Source organism: Gracilinanus agilis, chromosome 4 (assembly GCF_016433145.1).
Source record: "Gracilinanus agilis isolate LMUSP501 chromosome 4, AgileGrace, whole genome shotgun sequence".
NCBI classification, from domain to species: Eukaryota; Metazoa; Chordata; class Mammalia; order Didelphimorphia; family Didelphidae; genus Gracilinanus; species Gracilinanus agilis.
This window is the reverse complement of record NC_058133.1, coordinates 291719777-291728186: the sequence shown is the minus strand read 5'-3', so window position 1 is coordinate 291728186 and position 8410 is coordinate 291719777.

Sequence of the window (8410 nt, the reverse complement as noted above, 5' to 3'; positions counted from 1 at the left end):
AGAGAGAAGAAAAGAAAGAAGCACAGAGGACAGTTTGACCATAGATAAAGTAGATTCCTGCTGAAAGTTCTTGGATTGATTCTTTCTCCAGAGTTCAGCCAGCCTGTCTGGGATTGAGTTTGGATTTGGGGATGGGAAATATCCACAGGATTAGAGAATTATGAAAATAAGACACAAGGAGTGATAACCATACACAGGAAAAAAGAACAAGGTTAGCCCCATGGGGGAATTGAAGGATAAAGCACTGACTGGTGTAAAGATTAAAATTAATATATAATAACTAAGTATTATATTTTATAAAGTGTATTAATAATAACCAAAGTAAAAAAGGTAAAGTAAAAAGCTGTTAACCCAGCTGTGGTTGTGGAGAAGAGAGAGTGAGAGACAGAGTCTCAGAACTTATAAACAATACCGTGAAGACGCAAATGTGGGGGTGCAGGGAAAGGGAAGCTGGGCGATGAAAGGGATTCTGGGGAACATAGTTCAAAAGGTACAGAATTTCCACTAATACACTGGTCTCCTGACAGCCATTCAGTGGAAGAGAGATTTCCCTGTGAGTATTGGGAGGAAAAGCCTTGGTTTCCCCCATCTAGTTCCTAGACACTCCCACCACAGTAAAGTGGGTAAATAGAAGGCCATCTAACACTTGTTTTTTATTTTTTTCCATATTACATGTTGACACGATTTTCAATAATCATTTTTTGACATTGTGCAATCCATATTCTCTCCTTCTCTTCCTGATAATAGTGAAGTCCATCCCAGCTTATCATTGTATTTTATTGTTACTATGTAAGAAATTCTTCTGGTTCTACTCACTTCATTTTGCATCATTCATAGAAGTTGTTCCAGGCTTTTTGGGGATAATATTGTTCACTGTTTCTTAGGGAGCAATGGTATTCCATTATAATCATATGCCCCAACTTGTTCAGCCTTTCCCCAGTGGATAGGCATCTTTCAGCTTCTACTTCTTTGCCACCACAAAGTTACTATCAATATTTTTGTGCAAGTAGATCCTTCTCCCCATCTTTGAACTTTCTAGCATTTGTTTTCTTAACAAAAAATACAGAGTCAAAAAATTGGTACTAATATTGGGCAAGAATGATTTTAGAATTATGTATCAAAGCTGTTTTCAGAACAATGTGTAAGAGAATTTGTAATGCAAAACTTAAAAAAAATAAAAATTATTTTTACATATAATAGGTGAAAAATAAAATATTACTAAAAATATGTACGTGGTACAAGGTGGCTCAGTGGATAAAGAACCAGACCTGAAGATGGGGAGTCCTTGATTTCAATCTAGACTCAGACACTTCCTAGTTGCTTGACCTTGGGCAAGCCACTTAACTGCAATGGCCTAACCCTCTTCTGCCTTGGAATCTATACTTAGTACTGATACTAAGACAGAAGGGAAGGATTTAAAAAATCAAACAAAACAATCTGTAGTGAAGGTGCAGTGGCCTTGTGGCTGGTAAAGACTAAATTTTGTATTATATAAGGTACTGCTCTTCTTTATAGTTCAGTTTCCTGATCTAGAAAACAAGTCTAATAAAAATGATGTATTCCACAGGAATGCTAGGAAAAATGAAATCATAAAGTGTTTAGCACATAAAGAACATTATGCAAATGCTAAGTAATAAATGAACCAGAGCTGCCTATGGCAAAGTGAAACAAAAAGGGGAATTAATTTAGGTAACATGTCAGTACAACCAATTCATTATTCTTATCTATTCAGTGATTAAAACCAGATCTAGTAAAATGCCAGGATATGTGCATTCACCTATCTAAATTCTAGATTCATTCGATTGATGGATTTTTTTTTCCTGCAAAAGAAACATAGTTTTCATATGGAGGACTATATTTCAACTGGATTTATAGAAACCGTTAATTTTATAATGTAAACAATGACTTAACCTGGAATTGTTTAAAGCAAAAGATGAACAAAATCACTTGCATTGAAACTAGGAACCCATTCTAGGGCCCTGCTCCAGGTGTGCATTTGGCTTCACTTTGTATTTCAGAATGTCATTATGTCACCTTTGTCTCTTTATTTCAAGGTTCATCCTGATAGAATGCAATCATTAAGTGAAGTAAGACATGGCTCACATCCACTTCATTATCCACATCAATATGCCTAAAGAGTCAGGAAGATGGGAGAGACGTCATGCTGGTGAGGCTGTTTCACTGATGAAGAGAATCATCTGATCAAATGGGTGAGTTCCTGGGAGGTCACAGGATTAACCACAAGTGGTCCATGATGTGTGTTGGTTTATAGTGGGGCGGATGTTGCTCAGAAAGCATCGCCAGATCTGACATAATAGGTGACCTCATCAGTTTTCCCACTTACTGTGAATTTAATCAAGCAACATTCATTATGTGCTTAGTGGAGGCCAAATAAAAAGTCCTATGTGAAAAGATTTCAAATGTAAAAATAAAATAATCTCTTTCCTCAAGGAGCTTACATTCTACTTGTGTTAATAGAGGACTTCCATTTTCTTGATTATCTACCCATGGTTCGTAGCATAATAAACAAACAGACAGACAAACAAATAAATAAATAAATAAAAATACATTAAAAATAAATAAATAAAAGCTAGAAGGAAATTCAGAGGCCATCTAGCCCAACCCTGCACATTCTAATAAATGTTCAACAACTGACTCTCCAACAATTCAACAATATTTTTGAGTTTATTCTGCATGGCAAACATGTTCTCTATCACTTTCTTATGTCTAGATAGTCAGCAATAATTTAAGCTCTAATTTGTAATATTTCCTGATTTCCAAGATGTAAATAAATACAATGAAAAGTTAAGTCTCTAAGAACTGGCTTGAGCACACCTCTAAGTTCTATACATTCGGTTTTGCAAATGAGGTAACTGAGGCCCAAGGAATTTAAGTAACTTGTATAAAGCAGTTAGTAAACCTCATAGGTATGATTTAAACTCATATTCTCTGATGCCATGTATCCTTCCAATGAATCTTTAATTCAGATAATGAAATTGTGTTATCAAGCACACAAAAATTTTTAACACTAAAATGTATGTTAGGGTAGATATGTAGGCGTGGTAAGAGAGCAGGAGTATGGGAGAAGGTCCTGATATTTGACTGTCCACTATCAAGAGACAACTGATAGAAGGCCTATCCTGAAAGTTTTCTTAATTCTCATATCTCTTACATGCTGGACAATATTTTAGTTTAGTTATAGGCAATTATTTCCATAAGAACAGGCTAATCTTAGTGTTCCCTTCACTCTAACCAGTCTGTGCATTATATCTAGTGTTTAATAAACATTTGTTAAATGAAAGCATGAAATAAATAAGGAATTAATCGATGGATAAAAAAGTGACAGCTGGTTTTCTGGTGATAATGTGCATTATTGATGACCAAAAAGATTGGACCAGAACAAGCAACCACAGCTTCACAATATTCTTGATATTTTATTGAAAAATATATTGCAACAAGAGTCGGATGTGATTTCAGAAGACATCTAGTACAATTTACCTGGAGTGAATTCCTAGCCAGTAGTCATTCATTTAGCCCCTGCTTGAAGATATACAGTGATGCAGAATCCCACAACTTTATGAAGTAGGCCACTCTACCATAGAATCTTTTTTCCTTTATGGATGTAAAATTTTCTCTGAGACTTTCACTCTCACTGCTCCAAAACTAACAAGCCTAATTTCTCTTCCAGGTGGAAGCCCATGGAATATTAGAATATAGCAAGCAAGCTCCTCCCCCTATTTTTTAATATTCTTCTCTCTGACACATTTCCTATCCACAAACCACTCTTAACATAGCATGTTTTCTAGTCCCTCACCATCTAGGCACACTTCAGTATGCTTAAAGACAAATTATTTTTCCCAAAGGACAAAACATCTTTCCAAAAATATAATGCCTAGAACTAAACATAGTATTCAGATTCAGTGTCCATAGCAGGGTACATTGGTATAGTAAGCTTCCTTGTTCTAGCAATGTTTATGCTTCTATGGGCAGCTAAGAATTACCTTTTGGGACTGCCACAAAAAGTGGGATTTGCAGGACAAGTGAAACCTCCAGTTTCATTTGACTTATGTTCTTAAGTATTATTGAATTTTCAAAGCACTAAACTTGATTTATCATATATCTTAGCCACTTAATTTATACTAATGCTAATTATGATTTTTTTAGAAATATTTAATTATTATGTACTGCAGAAAGAACATGGGTCAATGGGTTTGCCCAAGATATTTTCCCAAACTCCATAGACCCACTGAGTAGTTTCAAATAGGTCACTACTCAAATCTGTCAATAGTCTCATAAAACATGCATATATTATATTAAGATGTGATTTTGTAATGAAACATGGTTAATATTCCTGAACACAGGTGGCGATCTTAATTCCTAGGTCATCTAAGTTAACTTTGATTTTTTAATCAAACTGCCAGGTCATATTTGTTGCAAATAAGACAGAATAGTTTGGTTTAATTAACAGCACAACATGAAATCATTATTTAAGGATAAGCTTTGACACAAGAAAATAATTTATGTCTAATATAAGAATGCTCATAGACTATCAGTTTACAGCTACAGTTTATTTTATTCTAATTAACTAAGACTTCCAGTAACATGCCCAATGACTTAAATAGATCTTCATTTTTTAAATATGAAGACATTTAAAATGTCAACAAAAAATCTCTCATGAAGCTCAATTTTCTTTAGACAATCTTCCTATTTAACATTCCACAGTAGTTAACTCTTTCCTTCCTACAGAAATATATATTTTGTCAGTGTTATTGAACTTTAGAAATAGTTTCTTTTTGAGAAAATATCTATTTTACTAGTAAAAAATCATTTTATTACAAAGAAGTGAAAAAAGAGAACAAGAAAAGGTTTCTTTAAAAATATATCTTCCATGAAAAATAATTTGACTAGTTTTATTAAATAAAAATTATTTCAAATTCTAATTAACCTTTAAATGATGTAAACATTTTAGCATTTTAATGCAATTAATTTTACACAATTTTATATGTTTTAGCTATAAAAATATCGTGAAAAAAGATAGGAAACCCCTGAGAAAAGCTTATGTAGCTAATAAAGTCTAGTTAGGATTGATTTTCAATAAAAAAAAATGATTTCCAGGAGAAGGGAGGAGAGGAAAGAAGAGGAGAGGAAATAGACTATGGAAATTATGTAGAGAAAAGTAATGACATCATAAAGGAAAGTGTTCATATATTTTGGGTTGGAGGCCAATTCCCTAACCATTATGCCATTCTTTTTACACTGAATAATATATATGGACAAATATTGGATTCCAACATTGGATCCTTCAGAATTCCTTCTATCTTCTTTTTGGTCTTTTATCCAGAGATATTTTCTTTTTTGAAGAAATGAAATTATAATTTTTTCTTTAAAATTACAATGTCCTTTCTTTTCAATAACAGAAGAGTAAGGGAGAAAAATGAGAGAGAATAAGAAATGGAGTGACTAACAGTATAGTGGTCTCTGTGTAATAGCCACTCCTGAAAAATTTTCTATAGTACCCTCAACTGTTGTCCTTTTAACTTTGTTCAGTTTCAGTCTTTTATATGGGTATATATGTAAAACAAATAAAATGTGGTCTGGAGGCTCATCTCCAGATTTACAAGCAATTATTACTAGAAAGAGAGAAGAGAAAGAGGGAGATATATTTCAATCTTACTAATTTAAGTTAAATTCAAATACCAGATTTCAGCCCAGCATGTGGACACCTCCATGCTGTGCTGTCTCTTGAAGCCCCCTCTCCTTCCTATGCTTCCCTTTTCTTTTTAAAGTTTTGCATGTATTTGCTTGCTTCTTACCATCTCCTGTTGTTTTTTTTTTTTTTTTTGCATTTTGTCCCACTCCCTTGGCCCTTTCTCTGCACCCATGTAGAAATTTTTGAGGGTTTGTGTTTCTTCTGCTGCTGTTTATTTTTTCCAGGCTTATTTTTCTTGTGGACTGGGATTTCTGAAAGCTGCTTGCTGATTCTGTCTCTTCTACTGGCTTGCAGGGTTTTGCCCTGAGACCAAGTCCACTGCATAGGAGAAGGCTTGACTTCTGGACCTCATTGCAGTCTGGTTCCAGGAACTTCAAGGGGTGGGTCTGAGGTGGTCTTTTGTTGGTAAAGCCCAGGTCCTAGGATCCCAAAGTTGGTCTTTGGTTCAGAATCTGGTGCTACTGCTCATGGTTGTTTTCCAACAACACTCCTCTGTATGTAGTTTTGCTTCTTGTTCCCCCTTATCCCATGAAAATCAACTCTCTCTGTAGACCTTTCAAGTTGTGCTCAAATGGGAGCACTTTCTTACTCTGTCTTGCTCTTGGAGTTTGACTCCTGTCATTCTGAAGTGCTTATTTATTTATTATATTTAATTAATTACTTGAGAATATTTTTCCATCGTTACATGATTCATGTTCTTTCCCTCCCCTTCTCCCTCCCATTTTGAAGTGCTTTTTTATTTTTACTTTTATTTTTATTATTTTTTTAGAAATATTTTTCCATGGTTATATGATTCATGTTCTTACTCTAAATGTTTAGCCATCTTATTGTCTCATCATTTGCAATTATCCTATGAAAATGCCAATAGCATTTTTTTTATTTTTAAAGTTTTCTTAAGCTTTTAAAGTCTTTAAATTATAACCAAGACTGTATTAAAATTAGTTTAATACAAAGAATATTAGATTTGTATCACAATATGTGGGATGAACTCGTGCATAAAACGGAAGCAAATAGCAGAGTGGATTAGAAACCAAAATCCTACCATATGTTGTCTACAAGAAACACATATGAGGCAGGTGGACATACACAAGTTTAAGTAAAAGGGCTTGAGCAAAATCTTTGGGCAAAAGAAGGGAGGAGTGGTTATTATGATTTCTGACAGAGCCAAAATAAAAATAGATATGATTAAAAAGACAGTGAAGGGGGCAGCGGGGTAGCTCAGTGGATTGAGAGCCAGGCCTAGAGACGGGAGGTCCTAGGTTCAAATCCAGCCTCAGACACTTCCCATCTGTGTGACCCTGGGCAAGTCACTTAACCCCCATTGCCTACCCTTACCACTCTTCCACCTATAAGTCAATACACAGAAGTTAAGGGTTTAAAATAAAAAAAAAAAAAAGTAAAAAAAAAAAGACAGGGAAGGTCATTACATCCTGATTAAAGGCAGTATTGACAATGAGGAAATAACAGTGCTCAATATGTATGCACCAAGTGGCATAGAATCCAAATTCATAAATACAGAGCTCAAGAAAGAAATAGATAGTAAAACCATAATAGTGGGAAATCTAAATATTTCTCTTTCAGATCTAGATAAATCAAACCAAAAAATAAATAAGAAAGAGTTAAAAGAGGTGAATGAAAAATTAGATTTAATTAATATGTGGAGAAAAATAAATAGGGACAAAAAAGAATACACCTTCTTTTCAGCTGCACATGGTACATTCACAAAGATTGACCATGTAATAGAGCATAGAAACATTGCAAAAAAATGCAAAAGAGCAGAAACAATGAATGTAATCTTCTCAAATCATAATGCAATAAAAATAATAATTAGTAAGGGCACCTGGACAGGCAAATCAAAAACTAATTGGAAATTAAATAATATGATTCTTCAAAACCAGCTAGTCAAAGAAGAAATCATAGAAACAATCAACAATTTCATTGAAGAGAATGACAATGATGAGACATCCTACCAAACTCTGTGGGATGCAGCCAAGGCAGTACTCAGAGGGAAATTTATATCCTTGAGTGCATATATTAACAAATTAGGTAGCACAGAGATTAATGAATTGGACATGCAACTTAAAAAACTAGAAAGCGAGCAAATTAAAAATCCCCAGATGAAAACTAAATTAGAAATACTAAAAATCAAGGGAGAAATTAATAAAATCAAAAGTAAAAGAACTATTGAATTAATAAATAAGACTAGAAGCAGGTATTTTGAAAAAAAAACAGATAAAATAGACAAAATACTGGTCAATCTAATTAAAAAAAGGAAAGAAGAAAACCAAATTGACAGTATCAAAGATGAAAAGGGTGACTTCACTTCTAATGGAGGGGAAATTAAGGCAATCATTAAAAACTATTTTGCCCAATTATATGGCAATAAATATAACAATTTAGGAGATATGGATGAATATTTACAAAAATATAAATTGCCTAGATTAACAGCAAAAGAAATAGAATACCTAAATAATCCCATATCAGAAAAAGAAATTGAACAGGCCATCAAAGAACTCCCTAAGAAAAATCGCCAGGGCCTGATGGATTCACAAGTGAATTCTATCAGACATTCAAAGAGCAACTAATCCCAATACTATACAAATTATTTAATATAATAAGCAAAGAAGGAGTCCTACCAAACTCCTTTTATGAGACAAATATGGTACTGATTCCAAAGCCAGATAGATCAAAAACAGAAAG